This window comes from Diplotaxodon limnothrissa, linkage group LG12, assembly GCF_057381915.1.
Source record: "Diplotaxodon limnothrissa isolate DT_005_m linkage group LG12, D_limnothrissa_male_GT1.1, whole genome shotgun sequence".
Lineage (NCBI taxonomy): Eukaryota > Metazoa > Chordata > Actinopteri > Cichliformes > Cichlidae > Diplotaxodon > Diplotaxodon limnothrissa.
Window position 1 is genome coordinate 1,079,266 of NC_140607.1, and position 17,060 is coordinate 1,096,325.

At 43.4% G+C, this 17,060-nt stretch overlaps 1 protein-coding gene across 1 annotated transcript in view; it reads right to left on the reverse strand.

Moving 5' to 3' along the window:
• The window catches only part of pdzd2 (PDZ domain containing 2), a 101,176-nt gene extending 87,877 nt beyond the window's left edge, over window positions 1-13,299 (reverse strand). The window contains exon 1 of the mRNA XM_085367010.1: window positions 13,009-13,299. The gene's annotated coding sequence lies outside the window, so the exon portion shown is untranslated. The remainder of the gene's footprint in view (window positions 1-13,008) is intronic.
• Window positions 13,300-17,060: the final 3,761 nt, after the last annotated feature.

Sequence of the window (17,060 nt, forward strand, 5' to 3'; positions counted from 1 at the left end):
CTAATGTTTGCCTTGTTTTCTTCACTGTCTGGTCTGCCTCTGTCTCACCTGTATGGATGCATTTACACCTAAATGTCCCCAACAAAGGATGTTTTAATTCACCACTATTCCAGTGAAACACGAGTCTCCCACCTTCCTGCTACCGGTCTGGAGTTTTTGTTCACCAAAGCACACACCAACTTCATACTGACGGACAGATCACTGCCCTTTTGCCGCCTTGTCTGACCGTGTTTTGTGGCTTTGGTTCACTTCGCCTCACTCTTCCCCATTCTTGTCATTAAATCAGGCCGTTCTGCAACCATGGCAGCCATTCACTCTATGGCTTTATTCATGGTGTATTTTACCCCTTCACCAAAGGCCGTTTTCGTTTACAACATTATATTTGCAGTGTTCGTCTATCTATCAATATCTGCGGAGTATTTTTTTAACGAGTATCCTATTTTCTAAAGCACAGCATGTAAAGGGTAGCTCGGTTAGCAGGATGCTAGCATGTAGCGCTTAGTGAGACACGCCTCAGACGAGTTGAGCAAAGACCCCGTCTGTGTACTTTATACGTGAGCAACGGATTTAAATAAAATTAACGTTTCAAAAGACAAACTTGAAGATAAAAAACAATATACTTACCGGAGAATCGCCAGGGTTTGCCGCTTCCATCTTGCTGCTCCTAAATTCAAAACTGCCTCTGCAGTCAGGCAGGGGAGGCGTGGAAATTGTCTTTGAGTTAGTCAAACGTTTTCCTTAGTTCGAGTAGATGATAAAATAAAAATAAATGGGATTTTAAGTAGGACTAGGCGTTCTGTAATGATCTCTATTTAGGAGAAAAACTTAATCACTCACCTCTAAACAGCTCTCTTTTAGGAGACACACTGCTGGCTAACGGTGTCATGTGATCAAACAGCGTAATTTAATTGGCCGAGAGCCACTCGACTCGATCTGGTGCTGATTGCTCTGGCTTGGGTCATTAAAGTTCATCACTTTTGCAGTTGAATTTTTGCAGGTGAATTTTTGCAGGTGAATTTTTGCAGGTGAATTTTTGCAGGTGAATATTTTTGCAGGGAAATTTGGAGGATAAAAATTCAGTGTCATAAATTCAATGTCTAAAAATACTTGAATTCTGATGATACTATATTTCTTCCATACTCTCCTGTCTGATCATTTCCTGATTACATTTACAATAATTGATTACACAGCAGTGGAGAGTAGACTTTATCACAGTAGATGTCTTTCTGAAAGCGCTGTAACTAAGTTTAAGAATATAATCCACCCGCTGTTATCATCTTCAATGCCCTGTACCAACATAGAGCAGTTTCAGTCAGGTTGCAGAGCTCATCACAGCACAGAAACAGCTTTAGTGAAGGTTACAAATGATCTTCTTATGGCCTCTGACAGTGGACTCATCTCTGTGCTTGTCCTGCTAGACCTCAGTGCAGCGTTCGATACTGTCGACCATAATATCCTATTAGAGCGATTAGAACAAGCTGTAGGTATTACAGGTACTGTGCTGCAGTGGTTTGTATCATATCTATCTAATAGACTCCAGTTTGTGCATGTAAATGGAGAGTCCTCTTCACACACTGAGGTTAATATGGAGTTCCACAGGGTTCAGTGCTAGGACCAATTCTGTTTACATTATACATGCTTCCCTTAGGCAGCATCATTAGAAGACATAGCATACATTTACACTGCTATGCTGATGACACCCAGCTCTATCTGTGCATGAAGCCAGATAACACACACCAATGAGTTAAACTGCAGGAATGTCTTAAAGACATAAAGACCTGGATGGCCGCTAACTTTCTGCTTCTTAATTCAGATCAAACTGAGGTTATTGTACTCGGCCCTGAAAATCTTAGAAATATGGTATCTAAGCAGATTCTTCCTCTGGATGGCATTACCTTGGCCTCCAGTAACGCTGTGAGGAACCTTGGAGTCATTTTTGACCAGGACATGTCCTTCAACGCACATATTAAACAAATATGTAAGACTGCTTTCTAGTGCTGTTCGATATAACAATATATATCGGATGACGATATAAAAACGTCTATCGTTTCATTTTACGCTATCGTTTGTTTCGTGGTGTTGCAAAATAAACTGTTTACGCCAATATTTTTTCATCGTTTTGATGATCATTGTAGTGGCTATATTAATTTCCTAAAGTTCTCTCTTTCTCTTATATTTAATATAACCACACTACAAGGTGGTTTGGGAAAATAAATTAAAAGTATTTAGCTGAAGTGTATTTTTTTTATGTTAGTTCTTTTTTTTAAACTTGTAGTTCTAAATTGGAAGATTATTGTGATATTGAAATATTTTTTTATTTTTTCATCGCTCAAAATAAGCGTCACGCTCGCGGAAGCCGGTGTACCCGCCGAAACGCCATGCATTTATCGAGACTTTCAACCCCAGGTAGGCCAATTATGGATCTTCGGATCCACATTATGTCAGCAGCTCCACTGTGAGCTATGTTAAAAACAAACACCGCTCACGCCTCACAGACGACAGCTTACAGTCCTGCGTAAAGATGAAAGTGACTTCGTACAGCCCCGATCTGCAGACACTGTGCGCAGAGGTTCAGGAGCAGAAGTCCCGTTGTAAACATATCACGAAAGACCCGATGGTGTTTGCATGAACACGCTTTTCAGCATCTCTTTATTGACCACTTTTCACACACGGTTGCTGTACGCATACAGCCAGCTGTAGCTTTTCAGCTCACAGCCCGACATATACCAACAACAGCATAGAGAGCACAGACGCTCAGGTGCGTCCGCCTCCCCTGCAGCGGCGCTGCAGACCACGCCCCGCCACAGACATTAACCAGGTAAAATACATATTTAGGCAGAATTTTGCAAATATCTATTTTTTTTAGCAGCATAGTGCTTTTTTTCCAATTATTTTTTAAAAGTCAGGTCAAGGCTCCAAAAGCCCAAAGGCGATATGAGGGTGGCGGCTCACAACAGTTTTTGTTTCCTGGATCCTTTTAGTTCAGCTGGGTGTCTTTCCTTTTGTTATATTTCTTTAGGAGTTCAAAATGTGTTCATTACATAAATAACATGTCATTTTCTCTGTAGCATTTCATGGATTTCATAAGCAACACACTTTAGTTGTTCACACAAAGCATACAAGTAAAAAACAATATATACAGTGCAAGGGGGTAGATTTGGTTTTGGCGTTGGTGGGGACGGACGATTCAACCATCGAACCCTGTTTCTTTTTTTCCCTTTTTGTCTTTGCTTCTTGATTTAAAAAAAAGGAGAAATATACTTGCCTACATATGCTATTCTACATGCTTTTAAACCATTTAAAATTACAATTCATAGTTTTACATGTGAATTATATAATGTTAAATTACTATTAAACAAATGACTGACTAAGTATTTTAGGCTTTAGTTTACTTCAGCCATATTCCATATAAATCAGGTATCATACAAACATAAAAATAGCTTCAAATACTGTCATGACAATAAAAGAATATGACTTCAAGGACTTAACAACATTACTTCAGTTACACCAACATCTCTGATACATTAGCACTAAGGGGACACTGAATGCAGTACCTGCGTTTTATCCTCAGATTACAATTATTATTCTGTGCTTGATGTGCCTCACCTTTGGGCCTGGCTCTTCCCCTCTGACTGCACTGGGACATATTGCCACCTGATAAAATAACACATTGATTTGTGCCATATAAAAGTGAGACATGTCAATTCAGATTCTTTGTCAAACATACACTAATGAATCAATTTACATCAGCAGCCTAACAATTGTCATGATAATAAATACTAGTTAATCTATAGCACCAAATCATCAGCCAGTCACCTGTGAGCTCGCCTCTTCACCTCTGTCTGAGCTACAACATGGCAGAGCTGCCTCTGTCACCTGATGAATAACAGTGAGACATTCCACATACATGCAGTCACACATGTGCTTCAAATACAGTCATGAACCAACAAGTCATCATCCAATTTCACCTGTGACCTTCTGTCACCATTGCTCTCTGAGCTTTGGGTTGGTTGAAATATTTGCATATCATGATGATATTTTATCTCAAAAATGAACCCTATGAATACGTCAGTGCGATTAGGATGAAATTATTGTGTCACCAACATTTTAACATTAAACATATAATTCTAACAGCCTCTGTAAACTAATATCCGGGCTGCTCGAGGCTGACGTTTTCTGACAGTTTCAATCAAAATGAGAAACGCTGCTCTGAGACTGAGAGAACTAATAGTGCTGCCTGTTATGCAGTTAGTTTCCCAAACACGTTATTCATGGTTACATACAGTTTCAGACTGATGTGGGCCAAAGCCTAGCACAGCCTGTAACGTTATTGTGACACATTTTATGAGTGAACTTGGCTTTAAGTGACTCACAGGTTTCTTTGAAAAATACTTTCTTATATCCAGCTTCTTCCTCTTTGCTGCCGTCCTCCTCTCCTCCTCGCAGCGCAGGTTTGCCGCTGCTGAAACTAAACAGAGCTCCCTGAAAGGCTCAGCCAATCACATTGGCCATATTTGTCACATGATGTAGGACTCCAGTAGAGAACCTAATTTAACTCTTTCTGCACCGCTGGGTGAATGAGACGCTGACAGATCGTTTTTTTCTTGATTTTCTTTATTCGAAGAGATCAAATTATTGGTGGGGACAATTCAATAATCGCAGGATATTGGTGGGGACATGTCCCTTCCGTCCACGCCAAGTCTACGCCCTTGATACAGTGTTATCTTCATTTTAGATGTCAAAAAGTATTTGCGGCTCCCAGTGTTTACCTTTGCGTGGAAACCGGGTCCAAATGCTGACCCCTGTCCTAGAGTATTTAAAAGTAGAATGGGAGGCAGAGCCTTCAGTTTTCAGGCCCCTCTTCTGTGGAACCAGCTTCCAGTTTGGATTCGGGAGACAGACACTATCTCTACTTTCAAGATCAGGCTTCAAACTTTCCTTTTTGCTAAAGCATATAGTTAGGGCTGGACCAGGTGACCCTGAATCCTCCCTTAGTTATGCTGCAATAGATGTAGGCTGCCGGGGATTCCCATGATGCATTGAGTTTTTCCTTTCCAGTCACCTTTCTCACTCACTATGTGTTCACACACCTCTCTGCATTGAATCATATCTGTTATTAACCTCTGTCTCTCTTCCACAGCATGTCTTTATCCTGTCTTCCTTCTCTCACCCCAACCAATCACAGCAGATGGCCCCGCCCCTCCCTGAGCCTGGTTCTACCGGAGGTTTCTTCCTGTTAAAAGGGAGTTTTTCCTTCCCACTGTCACCAAAGTGCTTGCTCATAGGGGGTCATGTGATTGTTTGGTTTATGTCTGTGTGTATTATTGTAGGGTCGACCTTACAATGTAAAGCTCCTTGAGGCGACTGTTGTTGTGATTTGGCGCTGTATAAATACAATTGAATTGAATTGAATTACAGCAGTGTAACTGAGACCACAGGGCACAGAACTACTAACTCTGAAAGAAGTACAGTAAGCAGCGCACTGTGTGAAGTCATGTATGTAAACTTCAAGTTTAGCCTTTTGATGGTTGTCAGGATGAGTTTTAGAGCCTGTTAACCCAGAGTCACCCCAACTGATCCATTATGGTCAATTCTGATACCAAAAAATGACTTGAGATCAGGAGAGCAGCTGACCCTGCTGTTAGGAATTTGAGGCTCGTCTTACTTGATTTCTGGTTCTGCTGCTTCTGTGCTGAGCTCTCATTACCAATGCAGCTCAGGCTGTTTCCTCTACACCGTGACAGGGAAGCAGCTGAGGTACAGACAGGCTTTATTTAACCCTTCTGTTATGTTGTGGGTCCAACTGACTGTTTTGATATTTGAAAAACATTTTAAAAAATGGTTCAAATTGCTTTTTTAACATGAAACTTATTTTGCTTTGCTAAAAAAGTGTGATCAACATATAAATGGTCCATCTGACATATCTGTAACCCTGCAGGTTCATATTACATAGATACGGTTCGAGTCAGTTTGACCTGGCAGTCAAAGTGGAGGCTAACGGGGTGAGCCATATTTCACTTCAAACACACAACTGACTTACTGACCTCATGTGTAAAGTGATGTTATGACGTTTGATGGGAACCTTTTCTGCTCTCCGGCCAGCTCCAACCACACTGAATGTACACTCAGCAGGAAATGAGCAGAGTACATAAGGACTCTGCAGCCTGTCAGTTTATTACCAAACGGGCAGCAGAAGTAAAAAGCTGAGAGCCCAGCAGGCTCTGGAGCTTTGATCACAGGGTGGGAGATTCGTCTGAGGAGGATGTGGCTGAAGAACATCTTGAAGTCTCAGGATTCAGATTATGAACCAAATGAGGAAACTGCTGTTCATATCTAGGGATGGGTATCGTTTAGGTTTTATCCGATACCGGTGCCAAATCGGTACTTTTGAAACGGTGCCGGTGCTCAAACGGTGCTCAAACCGGTGCTTAAAGAATGGAGAACACAAAATTGGTCCAAAAACCTCTCATGTTCAGCTGTTTTTGTAAAAAGATAACAACGTTAGCCTTTTCTGCAGCTATGGGGCATATATGGTATCACTCTTGGCTGGAAGCAGTGCTTAAACAATGGAAAAAACACAAACTTTGTCCAAAAACCTCTCATGTTTAGCTGTTTTCCACTTTTTCTTTGGTCATTTTAGCCTTTTTGGCCAGGGTGAAGGGAGCATCTGCCATCAAACAAGAAGACAGCCGCATGTAGCTATGATGATGTTTGCTAGTTCACCTTACATGCATTAACGTAATAACGTGGTTAGCCTACTCAACGTAAATTACACACGAACAACATTAAGCTACTCACGCAGAGAAGAACGGCTGCTGCTGCATCATCATCCTCATCATTTCTGCTACACTGGCAGGGCTAGGGGCCAGGACTCTCCTCTTCGGGTTTTTGGGGGATGTTGCATAACAGGCAACCCACCCGCAGTAGATGTGCTCGGTGTGAGGTCTCGCAGCAAGCTATCAAATACGGCGCATTTCTGGGATTTTAAAAAAACGCTATGCGTCGCCAGGTGTTTCATCAGATTCGAGGTGTTACCTCCTTTGACAGTATCACAGTATCACCTTAAAGCACTTGTTGCTGCTGAGTTTGCATCTTTTGCTGTGAAGTACAGCCAGACTTTTGACCGCTTCGCCTTGGGCATTTTTAATCTGTAGCTCTGCTCTAAAAGAACGTACGTACCTGGCCCCGCCTACTATCCTCGGAAACGTAAAATGATTGGCTAGAAGTGTATCACAGCTCAGGAAAAAAAAGCACTGAAATAAAGCACCGAAATGTGCGCTGCTTTTCGGTCTGGTTACTACTGTTTATGTCAGAACCGGTGCCATCATGGCACCCGACACCGGTACCCATCCCTATTCATATCCCTCCAAGGACAACAATATTATCAAAAAATGGTTAAATATTGTGATCTTCATCCTGAGATACACATCAGCCAAAAGTGCACGAAACACAATAACAAACGGTGCCAAGTCCCACTAGTGTGGCAGTGACTCGTGTGACAGAGCTCGGTACAGAAAGTCATTCTGAAAACAGCTAATCTGAAGAGACGGTGTATCTGAAGGAGAACTGACAGGATGCATGTTTGCGAGTCCTGGCTGGGTCTGTGAGTCAGCAGCCAGTCTGTGGGATGCAGAACACGTCTCTGGAGACTTTGTATTTTCTCTCAGTAATCTGATTTGAAAATTGAGATACGAATGTTCAACACGCTTACAGCTATTATTACTACATTTTAGAAAAGTCAATATCATGGAAAACATTCTGTTTTGTATGCAGGACTTTTCAATGTACATTAAAAATGTTTAAATACTCATTTTTTTTATGAAAAAACGAGTTATATATCAGCATTGAACCATGATCTGTGAGCTACATTGCATTAAATATTGATTGAAATGTTAGTAATGGATTAATCATGACATATAAACACTGTTTATGGGAATATTTGGGTGTCTGACACTTTTGGACGACTAACAATGACGTGTGTCAAACTGACCCACACATATCATTGTTGTACCTGAGAACAGGAGGGTCAGCAGAAGTACAGTACTTGTGTTAAAAAATCTGAAATCTTGAACAAGCGTGCAGGCTGTGAAATGTACTCACAGTCAGAAAGTGAAAAGCAGCTTTTCTGAAGATGTTTCTACTACTTTGTCCAAAGCTAACTGAGCCTTGTGCTACTAATAATAAGAACAAAATAATATATTTAGTGCATTAGTACAACATTAGTTGTAGTGAATCAATCAGTTTCTGCTGTGAGCTTCACTGTGAGCCGTCGTCCTGCTCTAACCTGCAGTGTTTTCATGCACCCTGTAAATAACACACAGTTTGTACACACTTCAGGTTCATATGACATTTTGCATCATATACTGATCCAGTATATAGTATATTAAAGGTCGCTCTCATGTAAGCTTTAGATTTCAGATCGCATTGAACAGCCCTCGCCTTCAAACCAAACCGCTCTCCCTCCCACCCCTTCCTGTATTTCTCCTTTCAAAAACACTTCTGGATTGTTCTGCCCCACTTTAACTCTTAGTACAGCGCTACAAATGATGCATAAATTAAATGTTTTTTCATCATTTTGACGGCACGCACTGATGTGAAATAAAACCTGCCTCAAACTTCTTAAAAGAAAAATAACAAGCTTGTTCTGATAATCTGACGTAGAACAGATACTGGAGTCTTTATGCTGATGTGCTGATTGATGCATCAGACCAGAACTTAAAGATCCTGTTTCCTGATCCATGTTTTATTACCGGCTGTGGAAATCGTGTATGTCACTGTTCTCTCTGCTACTGCTAAATAATGTTTTCTGTATATCCACAAACAGCACATATCCACAGACCGCACATGTCCACAGACCGCATATATCCACAGACCGCACATGTCCACAGACCTCATATATCCACAGACCGCACATGTCCACAGACTGCATATATCCACAGACCACATATATCCACAGACCGCACATGTCCACAGACAGCATATATCCACAGACCACATATATCCACAGACCGCACATGTCCACAGACAGCATATATCCACAGACCGCACATGTCCACAGACCTCATATATCCACAGACCGCACATGTCCACAGACCGCATATATCCACAGACCACATATATCCACAGACCGCACATGTCCACAGACAGCATATATCCACAGACCGCACATGTCCACAGACCGCATATATCCACAGACCGCACATGTCCACAGACAGCATATATCCACAGACCGCACATGTCCACAGACAGCATATATCCACAGACCGCACATGTCCACAGACCGCATATATCCACAGACCGCATATATCCACAGACCACATATATCCACAGACCGCACATGTCCACAGACAGCATATATCCACAGACCACACATGTCCACAGACAGCATATATCCACAGACCGCACATGTCCACAGACCGCATATATCCACAGACCGCACATGTCCACAGACAGCACATGTCCACAGACCGCACATGTCCACAGACCGCATATATCCACAGACCTCACATGTCCACAGACAGCACATGTCCACAGACCGCATATGTCCACAGACCGCATATATCCACAGACCGCACATGTCCACAGATCTCATATATCCACAGACCGCACATGTCCACAGACAGCATATATCCACAGACCGCACATGTCCACAGACAGCATATATCCACAGACCGCACATGTCCACAGACAGCATATATCCACAGACCTCATATATCCACAGACCACATATATCCACAGACCGCACATGTCCACAGACAGCATATATCCACAGACCGCACATGTCCACAGACAGCACATATCCACAGACCGCACATGTCCACAGACCGCATATATCCACAGACCGCACATGTCCACAGACCGCATATATCCACAGACCGCACATGTCCACAGACAGCATATATCCACAGACCGCACATGTCCACAGACAGCATATATCCACAGACCGCACATGTCCACAGACCGCATATATCCACAGACCGCATATATCCACAGACCACATATATCCACAGACCGCACATGTCCACAGACAGCATATATCCACAGACCGCACATGTCCACAGACAGCATATATCCACAGACCGCACATGTCCACAGACCGCATATATCCACAGACCGCACATGTCCACAGACAGCACATGTCCACAGACCGCACATGTCCACAGACCGCATATATCCACAGACCTCACATGTCCACAGACAGCACATGTCCACAGACCGCACATGTCCACAGACCGCATATATCCACAGACCGCACATGTCCACAGATCTCATATATCCACAGACCGCACATGTCCACAGACAGCATATATCCACAGACCGCACATGTCCACAGACAGCATATATCCACAGACCGCACATGTCCACAGACAGCATATATCCACAGACCTCATATATCCACAGACCACATATATCCACAGACCGCACATGTCCACAGACAGCATATATCCACAGACCGCACATGTCCACAGACCGCATATATCCACAGACCGCACATGTCCACAGACAGCACATATCCACAGACCGCACATGTCCACAGACCGCATATATCCACAGACCGCACATGTCCACAGACCGCATATATCCACAGACCGCACATGTCCACAGACAGCATATATCCACAGACCGCACATGTCCACAGACAGCATATATCCACAGACCGCACATGTCCACAGACCGCATATATCCACAGACCGCATATATCCACAGACCACATATATCCACAGACCGCACATGTCCACAGACAGCATATATCCACAGACCGCACATGTCCACAGACCACATATATCCACAGACCGCACATGTCCACAGACCGCATATATCCACAGACCGCACATGTCCACAGACAGCACATGTCCACAGACCTCACATGTCCACAGACCGCATATATCCACAGACCTCACATGTCCACAGACAGCACATGTCCACAGACCGCACATGTCCACAGACCGCATATATCCACAGACCGCACATGTCCACAGATCTCATATATCCACAGACCGCACATGTCCACAGACCGCATATATCCACTGACCGCACATGTCCACAGACAGCACATGTCCACAGACCGCACATGTCCACAGACCGCATATATCCACAGACCTCACATGTCCACAGACCTCATATATCCACAGACCGCACATGTCCACAGACCGCATATATCCACAGACCGCACATGTCCACAGATCTCATATATCCACAGACCGCACATGTCCACAGACCGCATATATCCACAGACAGCACATGTCCACAGACAGCACATGTCCACAGACCGCACATGTCCACAGACAGCATATATCCACAGACCGCATATATCCACAGACCTCACATGTCCACAGACCTCATATATCCACAGACCGCACATGTCCACAGACCGCATATATCCACAGACAGCACATGTCCACAGACAGCACATGTCCACAGACCGCACATGTCCACAGACAGCATATATCCACAGACCTCATATATCCACAGACCTCATATATCCACAGACCTCACATATCCACTTTCACCTGCATACACAGTTTCTTGGTAAATCGATGTCTCCTTGGCCTGGTTCCTTCTTATCTGTGTGTTTATGTGTAAAAACCACATCCAGTCTAGCCTACGCTCTCCCAACAATATACAAATGCTTGTCCCCTGAGTCAGAACACAATTAAAAAACAACAACATTTAAATATGGCTGTGTTTCTGGAATAATCCACAGAATAAACTGAAATGGTCAGAAATAGTTACAATGTGGGACTTTAGTTGTATTTATATGAGTGAGAGAAAAGCTCCTCTGGTTAGTGTGACTGCTTATAATGTCATTGTTGCATATTATTCCTGTGTCTGTGTGGAATATTGCATTTGTTATATTGTTATGTATCGTATTTATGTGCTGCCCTCTTGGAAACTTTGATCTGGATAAATAAAGGACAACAATAAAAATAACAGAAGATTCTATGCACTGTTACCAAGTACTTGTATTTTGTTACTTTCGACCTCTGTTACGACACAGTTCAATTTCAATTCACAGCAAGTACAGCTGTCTCAAGGCGTTTACATACAGACACACACAAAGTCACTCTAATTTGGAACCTGGGAAAAACATCCATATTATCTGCAGTATCAGTACCAGGACCAGGTATTGCAGAGTATTTGTGTTTTTTTTCCTAGTGAAGCCCACGATGTGTCCTCTCATACATCAGTGAGACATCAGAGACATGAGACATGTAGCAGTGAAATGTGTTTGGATGGTTTCGTATACAACATGTTCATAATCATACTGTACATATTTCACATGCTCTGTTCAACTAAGTACTTGTGTGGCTCGTGAGGGTGGTAGGCTGTGAATGTTGGATGGCAGTCTCTACACTGAAAAGAAATCACATTACTTCTTAATGAGGTCATTTTAAAGCTGGAGCCAAAAGAGCTTGAAAGCAACAGTGAATGGAGCTGAGAGAGCAGAGAGAACTTTAAGGAATCACTCGGTGTGTCTGACAGACTGATGGTCGGTAAACACATCAGAGACATTCACGCTTTGTGCTTTTAAATTATAAGTTCAAGAAGAAGAAAAACAACACACACACACACACACGGTGCTGTTGTTGAGGTTATATAGTTTAACCTTCTGCTGACGTATCTAGATACACTACTACTACAACTACTACTACTAATAATAATAATAACAATAATAATAATAACAATAACAATAATAATGCATTAACACCAAACTTTTTCTAAAGAAAACGTTGCTGGTCAGATTGGTTGGTTATGATTAGTTAGTATCTGAAAGTCTTCAGTAACGTGACTTATTTAGTTCACAGCTGTCCGTATAATGCGTAATAAAGTGAAGCGCTCAGACGGTCCAGAGCTGTGCAGCCAAGCGGATACTGCTGATGCTCGCTGTTTTCCAGCGTGTCCCTATTCTGTGAAAGCGACACACTCGCAAAGGCTCAGTCACTGCTGTGTTACCGTCCACGTCTCTAAACGCGTACTCAGTGCGAAGATAACGCAGAGCTACTGTACCTGCGGGCTACACCGTGTTCCTCTAAGGCTTCCACTTCCAGCTCGAACAATCCTCCGTGTTTTCAGCGGGTTTTTTCCTTTTTAAAGAGAGATGAAAGGCGCGCTTCACAGAGCGCCTGTGTGCAGGAATAAAGTGGCGCAAAGCTTCTGAAGAAAAGCGGCTCCAAACTTCAGAAGTCCCGATATCCTCTCCGGGAACACCGAGGAAAAAAAACACAGAGACAAAGTCAAACTTCAGCCTGCTGAGCCACAGTCACGGGTGGTTTGGGTTCGGGTTGAACTGTCACTCGGCCGCCCCACTCCCCACTGCACACGGAGGGTGGAGTCACGTCCAGATTTGTTGAGGTGGTTCTTTTGCGCCCAGCTCCTCCCCCCGTGGGCTCCCCAACACTACGTGTTGTGATGTGCTGTCCATCACATCGTGTGATAACTCTACAGTAGTAATAATACTATGGTCTGTCAAACTGACCTCCCAACTCTCCCAACTTGAACTTGTTACAACATGAAGCAGGAATTAGCAGATGTTAGCATGCTGCTCGGTGTTTCCACTCTGGCTGTCTCCAAGTTCAAATGGAACCAGCCGTACTGTATACGTGACTGTGCTTATTCATCCTGGTTACTATGATGCCACACACATGGACATCTCTCTAACATTGTAACCTTTGTTCTTCACCTCCTTTAGTGCACTGGTAGACCTGGGCTTTCTTCTTCTCAAACAGCACACTCTCACATATATATTCAACATACAACCATGTTAAAATCATTTACAGGACCCTACAGAGTACAGAAAAGTACAAAAAACACCTTAATGCATCCTTGGGATAAGGCGATATAGGTGGCCTGTGTTGCATCTCAAATGATGCATTTCATGTCAGTACAATTAGAAAAAAGACTTGAAATCATACGAGTTGTTGGAAGGGTTGCCAGGCGAAGCCTCTTCTGTCTAAAGTCAGTGTGGTAGCACAGCTTAGGTTTGCAAAGCTGCAAAATGAACAACAAAACACTTAGAACAATATCCTTCAGACAGACGATACCAAAGTGAAGACGTCTGGCGGCGTGCAGAGGACCACTTTTAAATATCACCACAAACTGTGAAGCACAGTGGTGGAGGCGTGGTGATCTGGGCACCTTTCAATCACTGAGTGGAGCATGAAGTGTGGACCATCTGTCAAATGTGCGTCCATCTGTCTGACAGTTAAAGCTTGGCTCTAATTGGGTCGTGCAACAGGACGATGATCCCAAGCACAGCTGAAAAAGAAAAGAGTCAAGCTGCTGCAAAGGCCCATTCCAGACCTCAGCCCCACTGAAACACTTTGGTGGGACCTTCAGAGAGAGCACAAATGTCCATAACTGAATACCCACACAGAGCACTGAACTGGGGCAATGTTATAAAGAAAGCCAAAATGTTGGGGACTGATAAAGTCATACAGTAAATGATTAGTTCAACTGAAGGTGCTTCCACCAAGGTGGGTGATTGGTGTCCTCAGGTAAACACATGGCTCTGCAGCAGTCAGCCTAGATTGAGCCCCATGAGTTCTACCAGTTGTGCCCTTTCATTTCACTTAGCAGTGCCTTTCTTGTTTTATGCTTATTGATACTAAGACGTGTCTGGTGCACGTCATCATTATTTAGTAGGACCTGCTGTTCCAACATGTAGAACAATAGGTCATATATGGTGACGTATCAACCCTGCCTCTGGTTCCAAGCTCCTACTGAGTTTATTAAGGCGGCCATCTTTTTAACATGTTGCAGTGCTTTGCATTTTCCTTTTTTTGGCACAAACAAGCCCCTGAAAATAATCACTGGTCACTGTCGGACTGCATTCATCCAATCACATTTACTTTCATTATTATTAGTTACCACTATTCCTCGGTCTTCATTACACTATGTTAGCACCACCAGGTAGCACACTATGTTTCAGCTAGCCAGACTTCACTAACCCTTCAAACACTCTGTCTTTATTTATGTCTGAAGTGATAGCAGAGCTGTTTTAGTCTCTGATGTCTGAACATGGTATGTCCTCTTCAGATGGAAACTGCTTTATGAGTGTTTGCTATTAAATGTATTTGAAAAATGGGGTTAAAGACTGCAGCTGTTCATCTGGATGAAGAGTTTTCATGACTCATCCAGGTGACTCTCAGCTGACTGCAGGTTTACACAACAGTACATTTGGTTATTGACTGAAACTAGCACCACTGATGAACAATGGACTGGGAGGTCAGTACCAGGGCCACTGATATGCCACACCCACACAGATGATGTGGACAAGTGGGTGAAAAGAAGTGACAGACAACACATTCAAGAATTCACAGAGAGTTGGGGAATGGCTGCAATCACAGCATGTAAGATGGTGACAGATGTACCTTTAGGCCCCTCCTCCATTCAGAGATGGTCTTTCCCTTTTCACGTAAATGGCCTCCTTGACTCCGCCCTCAAACCAGCGTTCCTCCCTGTCCAGGATGATACATCCTCATCATTGAAAGAGTGTCCACTGGCCTGTAGGTGTGCATAGACTGCAGAGTCCTGGCCTGACGAGGTGGCTCTGCTGTGTTGTGCCGTCCTCTTAGCCAGAGGTTGTTTGGTTTCCCCGATGTATAAATCCTGGCAATCCTCCTGCACTTAACAGCGTACACTATGTTACTCTGTTTGGTACTCTGGATCCTTATCGCAGCACGTTTTGGGGTTTGAAAGTCAAAGAGATGAGATTTTGTCTCAACTATTCTGATACTCCTGACACGTACTCCTGGATCGGCTGGAGCTTTTTTTAGGAGCCTTTCCAGCTTTGACAAACATCCAGCTAGGATAGCCACATTTACTCAGGGCCTTCTTGATGTTCTTCTGCCTCCCTGGCTGCTGTGTCTGTGCGGATGGTGTTCGCTCTGTGTTGTAGTGTCCTGATGACCCCCAGTTTGTGCTCCAGTGGATGGATGGATGTATAGATACACACTAACACATGAGCATACACAAATAAAACCATTTCCAGCACGTAAACCACAGCAACAACAAACTACATGCTCTTTTTTGCAGAATGTATATTGGATGTGTTTTATACGTTTCCCCACACTTCCACACAGTATGTCCTGTAAGGTAGTATAATAGAACAATAGAGAGTATATAATGACGTTTGATGTGAGTCAAACCTTAGATACTGATCCGTATGTGTAGGTTTACGGTACACGTCAGCTTTTAGATGTCCCCCATTACTGATGGAAATCTCACAGTCTAAGAAGGCTAACCTGCCCCTTTTCATATCCTCCCTGGTGAATCTGATGTGTCGGTCCACTGAGTTAATGTGATCTGTGAAATGTGGTACGTCCTGAGATTTGATTTTCAGCCGGGTGTCATCCACATATCTGAACCAATGGCTTGGAGGTGTTCCAGGGTAGATTAGCAGAGCTCTCTTTTCCACTTCTTCCATGTTCAAATTGGCCACGATGGGTGAAACTGGGAGCCCACGGCACACCCATGTTTCCGTCTGTAGAACTGAGCCTTGTATGTGAAGTAGGTGGAATGAAGACACAGTTCAAACACACTTGGTGGATGCTGAGAGCGGTCCTGTTGCTGAGGTTGGGGTCTAATCTCTTACGGACTACCTCCAATGCTTCCGTGACTGGGATGCAAATGAAGAGAGATGTAACGTCGTACGAGACCATGGTTTCATCTGCCTCCATGATGACATCTCTCACCTTCTCAACAAAATCCAAAGTGTTCTGGATGTGGTGTTCAGAGCTGCCTATCAATGGGTCAGGATCGAAGCCAGAAACTAAGAGATGTTACAAGTGACAGAGCTGATCATACAGGCTTTAAAGGAGGTCTTAAAGGTGCACCCTGTTTATGTTTTTTTAGTTAACTATACAGACTTGGTGTAGATTCCCCTGGGTGTGACTTGTGGTCTGAGGTCTGGTCAGTAAAGTCAACTGCTTAAGACAATCTATCACCCTTTTCCTGTGACCACTACCTGGGTCTTGTTTCAAGGGTTCATATTTTAGTATTTTATAGTATTTTTGTCACTGAGCTAAATTTTCTCATGAAGGTCTGTGTGGTTTAGCAAA